This window comes from Herpailurus yagouaroundi, unplaced genomic scaffold (assembly GCF_014898765.1).
Source record: "Herpailurus yagouaroundi ecotype Mexico unplaced genomic scaffold, PumYag 163, whole genome shotgun sequence".
Taxonomy (NCBI): Eukaryota; Metazoa; Chordata; class Mammalia; order Carnivora; family Felidae; genus Herpailurus; species Herpailurus yagouaroundi.
Genome location: NW_024412404.1, coordinates 3,020,800 through 3,035,684, shown reverse-complemented (window position 1 = coordinate 3,035,684; position 14,885 = coordinate 3,020,800). Strand labels below are relative to the sequence as shown.

The 14,885-nt window shown below is 41.9% G+C and overlaps 1 protein-coding gene across 10 annotated transcripts in view; it reads left to right on the top strand.

The window, feature by feature from the left end:
* The window catches only part of RHOBTB1 (Rho related BTB domain containing 1), a 125,522-nt gene that overhangs the window by 42,924 nt on the left and 67,713 nt on the right, over nucleotides 1–14,885 (top strand). Inside the window, exon 1 of one of the 10 annotated variants that reach the window (XM_040485122.1) lies at nucleotides 13,408–13,501. The exons of 6 other annotated variants lie outside the window; for them this stretch is intronic. The gene's annotated coding sequence lies outside the window, so the exon portion shown is untranslated. Of the gene's footprint in view, nucleotides 1–13,407; nucleotides 13,502–13,921; nucleotides 14,183–14,885 lie in introns of those variants that run through there. 3 more of the 10 variants (XM_040485118.1, XM_040485120.1, XM_040485115.1) reach the window with 3 other exon arrangements.

Here is a 14,885-nt window from a genome sequence, read left to right as displayed (position 1 = left end):
ATTCTACTAATATAGTGATTTACTTTATTGGTTTTTGAATGTTAAACCAACCTTGCATTCCTGTTCACTTGGTCTTGATATGTTGTCCTTTGTTAAATTGCTAGATTTGCTAATATTTTTTTATTTGATAATATGTTCAGGATTTGTGGGTATATGCTCATGATGTCAAGTTTTGTCATGAGTATTAATGATGGCTTCATCTTGATCCAAGTGGTGGTCACATAGGTATTGACAGATAATGAACATAAGTTATAGACATTCCACTGTATGCAAACTACACCTCATTTAAGTACAATTTTAAAAGTCACTCATATAGTTTCACTGTGTCCTTAAGCAAGTTCATTAGAATGACATCCAAGGGTTCTGTTTGTTTGGATAGCTGGGTAATCTTTATACTTCACCTTGCAACATGGCCACACAGATTACTTTTAATTACTGAAAACTATCATACTGTTTCCTACTGTCAGAACTTTGCTAATGTTCTTCCTTCTGCACAGAATGACTCTCCTCCACACCTCTCTCTTCCTATGAGAATCCCTGTCATCCTTCAAGGCCTAACATTAATGATGTTCCTTCTGGGACATTTCTTGGAAGATTCTGACACCCTTACCACCCACAGGCAGAATGTGCCATTGCACATTGTCCTCTCTGTTGAAAATATGGTCGATAGTTGATATTTTGTGAGATTTTCTCAAATAAAAATATTTTAGAAATCCATATGTAAACAATATTTTAATTCCAAGTTTTTAAAGATCCAGTTATGCTTACTCATCAAAAGTAATGTAGCTCCTCTGACCTGTGTAATATCAAGGTCCCAAACCCTTTAAAACTAAAACCTGTTGAGTTTCTTCTGCAAGATGGCCAGCTCAGAAATTTTGGAATTTTTTGGAGGGGTTTTTTTTTGGCTAAAGTTTATTAATTAATTTTTGAGAAAGAGAGCAAACAAGTGAGACCAGCGGTGCAGGGGCAGACAGAGGATCCCAATCAGGCTCTGTGCTGTCAGGGCAGAACCCCATGCAGAGCTCCATCTCACGAACTGTGAGATCATGACCTGAGCCGAAATCAAGAGTCACATGCTTAACCAACTGAGCCACCCAGGTGCGACATAAATTTTGGTTTTTAAAAGAAATGAGAGTTTAGCATTTTTCAGAAAACTTAGGATTGCATTAGCATTCTTTTAATACACTGTGCTTGAAACTAAATGTTTTCAAGCTTCGATTTTATACATATAAAAATGGAAGCAAGTCAAGTTCCCTGTGATTTCTTCCTTAGAGGTGCTTGATTTTTCCACCTCCTTTAATTTGGTATTAGCCTTTTTGTTCCCTGCACTGACTCTTTTAACCACATGTTTTGAGGATCCAATTACTGACTTTTTAATCCGATTAACAGTGAAATCTGTGTCTGTTCTGGCAAAGCACAGAAAATACACTCACAAGTGGTATCTGCTCACAGTAAGTCCTTTCACTTTGCAGCAGTACTATATAACAGGTATGAATTTGGGATTGAATTTAGACTTAGGATGTTAATCCTTGAAGTCGTCTTTCTAGGGATGTGACCTTGCACAAGTGACTGACCTCCCTATACCTCAGCTTTCCCACCTGAACAAGAGGATAAAAGTACCTCACAGTGTTGCCTTGAGGATTACATGAGATAAAGCATGCAAACTACTAAACACTGTGTAGCCATGGAGTAAGCAATCAATAAATATTGTTGTGTTATTATCATTGGACAAATTATTAAGAAAATCTTTCAGTTACTCAGAACTGGATTACTAAATTTGTGATTATCCAAAAACTTTGTGGTGTTTTTTCTTCCTTTCTATTACTTACTCACTTGGACCTGCATCATTCTCAGTACCATATAGCATTTGATTCAGGTTGGTTTGGAAGACAGGAGGAGGAGGGAATCTGAGCTGACTCCTAACACTTAGTGGTGGGTACAGCACAGCACCAAACTGTTTGGGAACAGCTGAAGTCATTCAGAAGAGCACTGTCAGCCTATAAACAAATGAGTCCCAACTAAAACTTTTGTAGAATCCCACGTGAGAGTAATTTGATGTATCCGTTGAGAAAACTAATGGCTAAAAATTGTTATGAATTTAATAACGTGTTTAAATGAAAGATACGTCATCAGCCACAATAGCATACTTTAATTGTTAAAACAGCAAAATTCTTCTCCAAACAACAAACAAACTTGGTGCACATGTGGGTTCCTATCTCTTATGCAATCAAAAACTGGACTCTCCTGAGTATCTATCACTGACTACAAGTTATAGACCACAAATGTAGACTAAGAAAATGCTTTCTAATACTGTGTCAGTGCTTCTATATTACCCTAAATAGTTATACTGCTTTATAATCAGCACTGCTGGTGTATACTGGACTGGCAATTTAAATGAATGTATTTGTGCTATGTAATGATAGCTGGCAATTATCTGTGGTTTGGGGTAACCCAGGACAGCTATTCCTTGAATAATTGACCACAGTGACCCACATGTCTGCCCAATCAGAAGGAAGCCTCCACATCAAGTTCTTTGAAATGAATGCCCCACCAGTACACTGTTTTTCTATTATTTACTTTGATGTTCAGGAAGTGCATTATTCAGTGGAACACTGGATTGTTGATAGGTATTCTAATATCAAAAGAAGGGTTCCTCATCAAATAAATATGGGCTATTCAGCATAAGGCTATTTTCCTCTTATCGTTGCATAATTTACTGTCACATATAAACATCCTGAGAAGTCTTGCAATAAGAAATATAACTTTAAGAAGAGGACAAAATGCAAAGTATTTCCCAAACTTACTTGACCATTTATAAACAAAGTCTGTTCCTCTTTATTAATAGAGTTTCACTCAGGACTGCTCCAAGAGAGTTGGGAAAAGCTACTTGATTAATATATCTCCTATTTACTATTAAATTCACTATTTGATAATTCCAAAAATATTTTTGTCTGCTTTCCTTCCATCCAATTTTTCTCCCTGTTCCTTATCCTTTCCAACCCATTACATTGCCAGATATAGCAAATTAATTAATTAAAATAAGAACGGGATACCCAGTTACATTTGAATTTCAGACAATCAATAATTTTTTAATATAAGTATGTCCCAAATATTGCATGAGACACTGAAATGTAATTGGGTGTCCTGTATTTTAACCCCAAGCCAAATGATGACTATCAGTGAGTAATTAAAGGAACTCAGCTTAATTTAGTAATAAGTACATGCAAGGAACTCATTCAATGCTTGCTGAATGTTTCTTGAACCTTTCATAATAACAAAAGTATGACACATTTTTTGAAACAACTATATTTGGCCTTTTTATAATAATTCCAACATAAGTAGTGAAGTCACTCTGGAACGCAAGACTGAAATAAATTCTTATGCTCCAGTGTGAGTGCTTGATTTTATAGATGAGGAAACTGAGCCCCGAGAGAAGTGACTTGACTTGCTCAAGGAAATTCTCCCACAAGGAGTTGAAAACTGTCAGTCTCAAGTTCTTGTTACCTAACTTGCAAGCCAACAAGGCTATCTTTATCATTGTGCACATATTTGGTAGGGCTTAAAAAAGGTGATGAACTAGTTAATCAAGTGTTCTAAATTATAGTTGCTAAGTTTAACAAAATATAGTTGCTAATTAAGTTAGCTACATTTTAGTAATGAAGCTTAATAAAATCAGAATAAAACGGAATACAATTAAAATAAATTTAAAGCTTTAATTATACTGTATATAAGCTAATGTTTCCTTCATCAGTCAGAAGGTGGTTCAGTATCTCCCAGTGTCTCAGTCCCCCATTATTGTATAGTATGCAAGAGTGCAAATTTAAAAAGAATACCAGGATGTCTTTTGTGTGCCTACTGTTTCTATTTATAAACTATTGTGCAGGACATATATGCTTATTTTCATCCATTAGTCACCTCAAGTGTGTTATTGAGAAAAAACATCAAGCCCAGCAATAATCTCACAGTACAAGCAGTAGTGCTTATACGAGCACAGTTTTTGTTCTATAGAAAGCAGAAGATCCACTTCCATTCACAGATGATACATCACCTTTACTATTAAAAAGAGGTATCATTTGGATTGGACTATTGCAAACTGCTAAGAAGACACTCAGGTACTGCTTTGTTGCCTGTGGGTTTTGCATTTAGTACCCATCATACAAATACCACTGTCCCTTCAGGTGCTATGTGACTCAGAGAAAGGAGTGAGGGATGCCACATCTTCAACAGGGATTTCAGGTTGGCCAAGAATGAGGAAGAAAGAAGCATCAGTTTCAAACTAATGAGTTCTTACGTATACAGCTTATTCCCTCACTAGATAGATGTGGATATTTAAACATCAAGAAATACCCTTCACTTGGTAATTGAGAATGATAAGCTCACTAGGAGCCTAAGTCCCTGCCTTATCTGTATTACCCATATATTTAAATCAGACTTCATAATCACATCATCTGTTAAAATGAGCTGGGTTTTTCCTGCATAACCTTCCCCTCTTATCTCATCAACTTGACATTGCTGGCACAAGGTGAAACCATTATAGTATGCCACTTGTTCCATTAGGAAGTAGAGCAATATTTTAATTTCAAGAAATATCAAGAAATGGACTGGGGATTGCATCGTATATTTTTCCATGAATTATGTGCTTTCTGTGACATGGTGGTGGTGAGGCCATATCACTAATCCACACCTGACCCACAGGTATTGGCCATCTTGTCAAGGACCCTGGGAATCCTGAAATTGTCGTCCCATAAAAATGAGCACCCTTCAACTCTACTTAACCTTTAACCTACCAGAGGTTTCTTTTTTATCTTTTTTTTTTTTTGTCAACGTTTATTTATTTTTGGGACAGAGAGAGACAGAGCATGAACGGGGGAGGGGCAGAGAGAGAGGGAGACACAGAATCGGAAACAGGCTCCAGGCTCTGAGCCATCAGCCCAGAGCCTGACGCGGGGCTCGAACTCCCGGACCGCGAGATCGTGACCTGGCTGAAGTCGGACGCTTAACCGACTGCGCCACCCAGGCGCCCCTACCAGAGGTTTCTAAAATACAAAGTATTAAGGCAGTTTACCTGAGTTTGATATTAGAGTTTAAGAGACGCTGTGGCCCATTAGTGTCCAATGACACAATGCAATGTCATACACTGTCATACATACAGCATTACTTTGAATAAATAAGGAATCATAAATATGAAGTGCTAACTATATGGAAGTAGAATCTTTATCAGGAGTTCCTATTTTAAAATGAATAATACTTAGGGCACCTAGGTGATTCCGTTGGTTAAATGGCTTACTCTTGATTTCAGCTTATCTCATGATCTCATGGTTCCTGAGATCAAACCTCATGTTGGGCCCCGTGCTGACAGCAAGTTGCCTGCTTGGGATTCTCTGTGTCCCTCCCTCTCTGCCCCTCCCCCTCTCAGGCTCACGCACGCACTCTCTCTCTCTCTCTCTCTCAAAATAAAATAAATGAACTTTAGAATGAATAATACTTAAATAGGTATTTTACCTCTGGCAAGTGATTTGACCTTTCTGGTCCCCAGTTTCTTTATCTATAAAATGGGGATGATAGTGGTACCTCTCTCATAAAGTCACTGTAAGGATTTAATGTCAATGTGAAAGCATTTAGCACCATGCCCAACACATAGCAGGTGCTTACTGAATACTAATATAATTGTGGATTAAAACGTCTGGTGGTGATCTTGGTGTTTACTACTATTATTTGTGCATACTAGTACCTTATCTTTTTATTTTTACACTTTAATCTTTGCAAAACACTTTCAGGACCTCAAAGTGCCTTTTCACGAATGACCAATGTAATGTTGGCCGTGATTACAGTGGAACAAATGAAACCACGAAGGGTAGTTTTCCCTTAAAATTGCAGCTTTTTCACAAGTAACACAGGTGGCCTGTATATATGAGTAGTTAGAAGGTAGAACTAAGGTACAAGCTTTCTCATGTAACATTATTGAAAACCATTCAATGTGGGCCTTCTTGCCCACCCTGCTGTTCAAGGCTCTGTAGGAACGGAAACACAAGGACACTGCCATGCCCTTCAGCAAAATCTCAGTGTTTTCTAAGACTGACAGGAGGATGGGAAGTGAGAACCTGTGCCTGAGCCCAGGACTCATCAGCTTATGTTTACAGGCTAAGGGATTGTGCTCCTTCAGTATCGATCTTGATGTCTAACTGCTTATCTCACTCACATGTGATGCAGCTAACTACTTGTCCATAAAGGGGAGTTTACCAAGTGGTACATTAGAGGTCATGTGAAATATTACAGCAAACATAAATATTTACAGCGCTAAGGAGAGACTCAGTTGTGTGCACAAATACAGCTGCTCTTGTCTCCAGGGCCAGGAGTCAGCTCCTCTGTGTTTTCAGATAAGGAATCATTATGAAAAGAGGGCAAATGCCAATGAAAGAAAAGCCTCCACAACTCAGCTTTCTTCCTAGGGGCTGACTGGTGGGTCTGCTTCCAGGCCACTTGTGTTTCTTACAACCCTGTGTCCATACGTAAGTTGTGTAGTGGTATCTGCACACAAGTTAGTCTACTGTGCACTAGATTACCTCAGAATAGTTACTTCCACATGGCCAGACGATCAGGTTAGAATTCTGGTGCCCCTGTACTAACGGAGAGCAAGTCACTGTCTAGGAAACTTCATTCCCATCTCTCATATTTGAGATAATTCTCAAGCTTGTCATGAAGATTAAGTGACACGTATATTAGAGATGCTGGGTAAGCAGAAAAATGTGATACGAACATAGGTGGAATTATTCTTCTGAATTGGGCTGTGTGCGTCTGTGTGGTCCATTTATTTTTCTACTTTCTGAATGTAGTTTAGCTCTCACTTCTATGGATGGGAGAAAATGCAGCAATTGCAAATCACTGGCAGAGCAAAAAGTCAAATCTCAAATATTAAACTTTCTACCTTATGGAGAGAGTTTGGTGGAAGCTACTATGTCTAATACTTACAGTCAGCACTCAGAGATGAGTTGTGGGAATGAGATAGTTCCTATATGATTGATCTTTGGCACTCCCAAATCAAGTGATACTCTGTGCTGCAGAGTGCTTTTGAGTGGCCTCATGATGAGTCCATTTTTACATTTACCAGTGTGTACAGAGCTTCATATTTACACTTTCCACAAACATTTGTTCATATAGTCCTCTTAACAACTTCTATAAAGTTGTGTTTCTTTTCCTCATTTTATATATGGAACTTTGAGATACAATGGACTAAGGGATGAGCACAGAATTATGTGGCTCGTTGATGGGATAGCCAAAATACAATTATATTTTCCTACTGTGTCCAGTATACTATGTGTGTTTGGGTTTTCTGGAGTTTTGGTGGTGGTGGGTTTTTGTTGTTGTTGTTGTTGTTTTCACTCGTTTCATGAAGAGAAACAGTTTGGTATTTTTTGTATGAAACAGCTGGTCAGGCAAGATAGCCTTAAATATGTTATGATATATAAATATTGTCATATACTTTTCACTAGGTAAATCTTAAGTCTGGCATTAACACATTTTTAATATTAGAAATATAGGTTATTCCTGAAAGAAATACCCCTTTCACGTGCAGATTTTTTTCACGTGCAGATTTTTTTATCATATTTACTTTTAAAAAAATCAAAGATACACATTGTGCATTAGACTGTTGTGTTTTTCTGCTTACTAGAGGTATGATATATGTTTTCATAGTTTTATGAAAGAATCATACCTTTACTTTAAAAATCATACTTAAAAAAATCAAATATACACATTGTGCATTAGATTGTTGTGCTTTCCTTCTCTCTAAAGGTATGACATATATTTTCCAATTAGTAATGCCATACTAAAGAAAGACCTGCAGACAACCACAAAAGCTATTTTTTTACCTCCTCTTACCTCCTCTGCTGAGCTAGACCAGCAGAACACCATCTTGGTATGAGAGATTTGGGCAGGAAGAAATGTAGTTAGGTTTGCGGAGCTTGCAAAAATCACGTTTTTGCCAGACTCACCCCAAGCCAACAGAAAACCTAATGAACGGATCCATAAAGGATTTTTTATTATTATTATTTTAAATAGAGAGGGGGAGAGAAGTGCAAGCAGGGGAGAGGGGCAGAGGAAGAGAGAGAGAATCTCAAGCAGGCTCCATGTTCAATGCTGAGCCAAACAGAGGCCTTGATCCCACAACTCTGGGATCATAACTTGAGCTGAAATCACGAGTCAGCTACTCAACAGACTGAGCCACCCAGGCACTCCATACAGAAAGGATTTTTATGCAAACCTGCACAAATATATTTAACATGCTATACAAAAAAGAATACCTTTGTGTCAATTTCCAGCACATAGCCTATTAGTGCCCAGTAAAACAGGAACTCCAATATGAAAAACATGTTTGCCTTCATAGAACTAAAAAGTACCTAATATTTAATGTTTCTATCTTTAAAAGGGTATCATGAAAATTCCAAGATTGGATCCACTAGATTATTTTAAGTATTCATGTATTCATCTGTCTGTCCATCTACCTATACTTTCTATATCTATCTGTACTTAAATGGCTCTTTAAAAAAAAAAGTTTCTCAGGGGCACTTGAGTGGCTCAGTCGGTTAACTTACGACTTCGGCTTAGGTTATGATCTTGTAGTTTGTGGGTTCAAGCCCCGTGATGGGCTCTGTGCTGACAGCTCAGAGCCTGAAGCCTGCTTCATATTCTGTGTCTTCATGTCTGTCTGTCTCTCTTTCTTCCCCCTTCCCCTGCTTGTGCTCTGTCTCTCTCTCTCTCTCTCTCAAAAATAAACATTAAAAAAAAATTTTTTTAAGTTTCTCATACAGACTAAATTAGGACAAACAGTGATAACTGGACCACAAACCCAAGACTAGGAGTTCATTTCCACTTGTAGTTTTTAGGTAAAGGACATCTCTTTCCGTTGATTTCCACAGACAAGATTTCCCCAAAACAGTGAACAGAAAGTAGAACCTTCAGAGATCTCAACTACTGGTTTGAGTAACACCTGAGATAAATTTCCAAGTAGTCAAACACACACACACACACACACACACACACACACACACACACACACACAGCTTAGCTACTTGGACTTAAGGGTTTTTACTTTTATCCAAGTGAAAAAGCTATGAACATACAGATTCATGCAAAACCTGCCTGTAGTATATGGGACAGAAAGGATTCACTGACCTCAGGTGTCTCCATTTCATTGATGTATCAACTACATGAAAGCTAGGGATGGGCCCCCACCCTCCCTACAGAATGCTGGACAACATCTGGCCTAGGAGTAGTCTGACACCTTGGAGAAGTATCTACTCTGGCAGAAGAAGTACTAGAATTCCTGAATACAGAAAATCTTTCAGGAGAAACAGAGATGCCAGAAGGCTCAGGTCATTTCCTTTCTGAGCCTTCAATGTTTGGCATTAATGAAGAGATCCACACCAGGGTCCATCTTACCTGCCTGTCATCATTAGCCGAGCCGCACCCAGCCTTTTGGACCCCACTGACCAGACCGACCCCACTGCCAGGCAGTGGGGGCTAGAGTCATGGTTCTTCTAGCATGCAAGATGTACAAGCAAGTCGCCATTAAACCACCGCTTGAGGCCAGGGCCCAGAGACCCTATTCTGTTCGAGAGTCCAGAAACGTTTCTTTAAAAGCCAGAAAACCCAAAAATGTGGGTCAGTAGATCAACTATGCCACTAGCATTTTCACAGTGCAGCGGACTTGTTGGCCGTTACGTGAGCTGCCGTGTAACTCCAGGAATCTGCTCCAACAGCTGGTTTTTTTTTTAGCATCTTTCTACCAAACGCACCTGTTCTTAAAAACATGGGTGAGTTCATTCCCTTCCACGTGCTCAACACTTGGTAGTACTTGCCCCTGAAATTTCTCTGGAACACCTGGAACTCGCCACCCAGGATACTATTCTCCAAATAGCAACGACACCCTCCCCACGTCCAAGGGGGATGACGCCTACCGCTTAAGGCGGTCCTCCTCAGGGCGCCCACGGCTGGGGCAGCTGCCTCGCTGGGCCTGGGCGCTGGAGGAGCGTTTGCGCCTGCGCGGCGGCGGGATCTCGGCTTCTTGGGCTGCAGCCCCGTGCGCTGGCGCTGGCCGTTCTGAGGCTGTTACCCACCGCTGAAATGGAGGTTTATAAAACCCTGAAAGGGCTCTCACTAGAGAAGTTTCATGTAAGTGCTTTAGAATACTTCATGTAACTGTCTGAGAATGTTCTCTATAAAACTGATGGCAACAGAAATGTTGAACAATAGTGATGGTATTGAAATTAGAATTGTCTTGCGGTAGTATTTAATTTGCACTTTGAAAATCCTATTATCCTAGAATATATTTTTGAAAAAACTCTCAAAACTCAGTAATTAAAAATAGTAATATTCCGATTATAAAATAAGCAAAAGACATGAACAGGTATTTCAGCAAAAAAGGGATATGGATGGCAAAAAAGAACAAGAAAAGATGTTCAAAATCATTAGACATTTGGGAAATGAAAATTAAAACAATGTGTTGTCCCAACAAAATTACTGAACAAGTGAGTTTTTAAAAAATAGTGAGCCTGGGTGGTTCAGTTGGTTAAGTTTCCAACTTCGACTCAGGTCATGATCTCATGGTTAACATTCCAGCCCTCAATAGGGCTCCACAGTGTGGAGCCTGCTTGGGATTCTCTCTCTCTCTGTCTCTCTCTCTCTCTCTCTCTTTGCCCTTTGCTTATGCATGTGTGCATATGCTCTCCCTCTCTCTCAAATAAATAAACTTAAAAAAAGGAAATTAAAAAAATAGTGATAATACCAAAGGCTGGTGAGAATGTGGAGAAACTAGATCTCTCAAACATTAGTGGTGGAAATGTAAAATGGTACTCTGGAACGCTGTTTGACAGTTTCTTAGCATATGACCCAACAATTGTATTCTTTGGCATTCATCCCAAAGAAATAAAAACCCATGCTCATACAAACGTCTATATACAAATGTTTACAGAAGTGTTATTGGTAACAGCAAAATACTGAGAATTACTCAAACATCCTTCAGTGGGTAAATGGATGGACAAATTCTGATGCATCCATGCAATAGAAATTTATTTAGTAATAAAAAGGAATGAGCTAGTGATACATGTAACACCCTGGATGAACTTCAAGGGCATTATGCTTCATTAAAAAAAAAAAAGTCAACTGTATGCTACCGTTTAATTTAACAGTCTCACAGTGGCAAAACTCTGGTGATGAAGGACAGATTAATGTTGGGGGGGATGCAAATACAAAGAGGTAGGAGGAGGAAGTTCATTTGTGATAATGAAACAGTTCTGTTTCTTGCTTGTGGGAATTTTTTTTAATCCTATGACTTTGGTAAATATTTAACCATAAAAGCTAGTCAAAAGTTTTTACACCGCTTTCAAGCAATTCCAGAAGTGTTTAAATACACAGTGTTGGTTTAATTAAGCTTAAGTACCAATTTTGAATATTTATTAAAAGCTAATAGTATTGATTTTATTACCATGCAACAATTTTAGTATTTAAATGTGAATTATTTTGTGGTAATAAGAACGAGGATACACTCATGGCAATGACTCAAGGGATTCTTTGTGTTCCTTTTCGCTCTTGTTGGCATAATATAGTCTGTATTTTTTGCTCATTTTCTCCCACTTTTACAGAATCAGGGGTTTTCTGTGTAACATTTGGGGGCTACAAAGCACCATTATGACAATCTCTTCCTCAGATCACTGCTTTTGTTTGAAAGGACTTCCTGGAACAGTGACTTTTCCTCTGCCTTATCTGATTTACCATTTACACCAGTTTATTTTCCTGAAAGTTCTTCCTGTCAGTTTCCCTCAAATTTAGACATCAAACTGGGTAGTTCCATGATGACTATTTGTTATTTAGCTCCTATCATAAGAAGCATCTTCTGGAAGACCTAAGTGAGCCTCTGTGTCCCCTGGGGGTGGATGGCAAATGGTAGGTAGCCTGTCAACTGGGTATGGGTATCTTTGTATAGGTATCTTTCTGGTCCTAGTACTTGCTTGTGCTTAAGCATGCTGCTTAATTCTTTTTTAATTTATAATTGAGGAAATGAAAGAAAGGATGTCAAAAAGCAAGTTAATGATAAAAGAAGGTCTTGGCCAGGCTAACGCTGTCAACATCGTTAAAAGAAGGTCTTGGCCAGGCTAACAGCTGTGCAAATGCAGCTGTCAAAATCTAAAAAACAAAAAACAAACAAAAACAAACACCTACTTCTGCATGCCTCAGTTTCTCATATATAAAATTGTTATGATGATAATAGCACCCACCTCATCATTTGTATTAATTGAGAAAATTGCTTTAAACCTCCTAGACTATCACCTACCACATATGAGTGCTGCAGTACATGTTGGTTCCTGTTTCTTTTGAATTTCTACCCTATTTCTTAGTCCCCAGGGCAGTTTGAAGAGAAATTGCTTGCAATAAAAAGGACTGATTGCCAGCAATGAACAGGGTTAATTAACTTTTCCCAAGAAATGTGTTCCTGAAAAGAATCTGTATTGATTAAACCTTTCAAAATAGGGTCATTTTTAAATAGACTAAGGGAGGTCTGTTTTGGGCCAAGTAAACGATCACCTCCTCAGGTCTCTGTCTTGAAGTTCTTAGAGTAGATCCCCATGTTTGACTTTTCACTACCCTCTCTCTCTTCTGGATATCAAAGATTATGGACCCGTGACTCCATTTCCAAAGACAGTTCAATGGGGATGGCTTGAAGAAAGCAGTTGCCCTTAAAAGGCTCCCTTTTCCCTAGCTTTTCAACACCTTAGGAACACAGTACCTGAAAACTCCTTGGGGACTAAGGGCACATTGTTGCCATCTTTGTATCCCCCTTGGTACACAGCCATCTAGATTTATAAAATGAATAAATTCCTAAGGCAGCTGAACACATCAATACCTTTATCCCCCAGTTCTTTATAGGCCAGGACTAAGGAGGTTTAAGGCACCCTAATTTTAGCAGACTGAGTGAAAGCTCCTTGAGGGCCAGGACAAAGCTGGCTGTGTTCGTTGTCACTCTCTTAGAGCTTCGCAGGGTACCTGACACTGGGTGAGCACTCAATAAGTTTTTGTTATGTGAATGCATGAAAACTACCCCTGGTCCTGTCCTCAGGGATCACGGCCAGCCTAGAAGAGGGGGGAAAGTTCATGAGGAGGAATGCACTGTCCTGACCTTCCAAGAATACTGACAACCCATGAGCGCCCGACGCCAATTTCACTTCCTCACTCAGCCATTTGTAGGAGGTCGTAAATCCCCTCCTTCCTCGGTTCTGGGGACAGCCAAGTCGTGCTTACGCCCCCTGCGGGGACCCCAAGTCACAGAGGAAGGTAACCCAGAGGGGGGAGCCCGGCAGCACGTGCAACCTCCCAGGAGAGGAGGAGGCTGGGCTAACGCAGTCCTTAGTCAGCAGCTGGGCTCGCTTTTGAAACAAAAGCCAATGTCCTCCCTCGGAGTCCGCGGCCGGTCAGCTCCTAGGGGGAAGAAAGCCATGCTGCCCAGCCGGTTAGTGGCCCAACTTACTTTTCCAGAGCCTGGGACAAAGGGCCATCAGTTGTAGGGGTGTGGGTGGGGCGCTGGGGAATAGAGAGGGGGCACAGGTCGCCCTGACCCGACCCTCCCTGCCGCGTGGGAGAAGGGTCGGGGTCTCCCCGCTCTGCGCCTGTTTGTCCCGGGCAGCCCGCTTCCCAGCCCGGGCCCCCCCAGATCTGCGTAAAGCTGAGGCACCTTTGCCACCGGCGCCCCAGCGCACAGACACACCAGGCCCTGGTTTCATGAATGAAATCCAATCGTGTGGATATAAATAGCCGCGAAGGCTGCTAACGTCACAGTGCGAGCGGCGGCCGCCACGGCGGCGGAGCTCGGGGCCGGCCGCTGGGTTCCGCCAGGCTGGCCCGCCCGGGAGCGGGGTGGGGGCACAAGCAGGCGGGGAGGGCTGGGGTGGCAAAGGGCGAGCCCCTCTCCCCCGGACCGGGAAGAGCGGCCGCGGCGCCAGGCGAGCCCGAACCGGGAGGCAGTGCCATGCTGCCTTTGTGCAAAGTTGGGCGGCGGGCTGCACGCGGCGCGCAGGGGTCCCGCACACCCGCGACCGCGCGCAGTCGTGGCTGCTGCTGAGTGGCGGGGACCCCCTCCCACTCCCCCCACCCCTTGAAGGCGGAGAGAGCTCGCGTCTCGCTCGGCTTCTGGGTAGGTTCTGTGTCGTGAGTGCGCTATGGTATGAAACTTATTCTTGGAGCAGCCGCCGCGGGGCCCCCCTCCCCACCGCCCGGGCCCCAGCGGGGGGCAGGTGGGGGCCTCGGGGCCGCGCCAAGCGGCCCGCAGCGTCCCGAGAGAGAGTTGTGGGACCGAGCTGCTGTGGGAGCCGCCCTCGCCTCTCTGCGAGGCCGGGAACCCTCACGGCAGAGGCAAGCCGAAGAGATTTCTAGGAGCGCCCGCACAGCCGCACCCCTTCTTGGAGCTGAGAAAATGTACAACAGGCACCCTTAGCAGGCTGGCGGCGCTAGGGAGGGGGTGGTGCCGCGTCGACGACAGGGCTCTTTTCCTTCGAAGAACAGTGGTGGGGAGCCGGAGGACCTGAAAAGGTGGATCGCTAGTCCCTTTAGCGCTTGCACCCCCTGGAGAGTTGACGGGTCAGCCCACAGTTTGGCGCTCCCCACCCCCAATCCCGTGTCTATGGAATCTGTTGTGAGTTGCTGTGACAACAGGAGGAGCTGCTATGAGGGGCTTGCAAAACACCTTACCTTGTTTCTGTGTGCTCAGCTTTCGGGGAGAACAATGGCGTGAAGGGTGGGGAAGGGGAGATGTGCAGACAAGGGAATCCAACACCCTTTCGAAAGAAAGAAGGAAGGAAGGAAGGAAGGAAGGAAGGAAGGAAGGAAGGAAGGAAGGA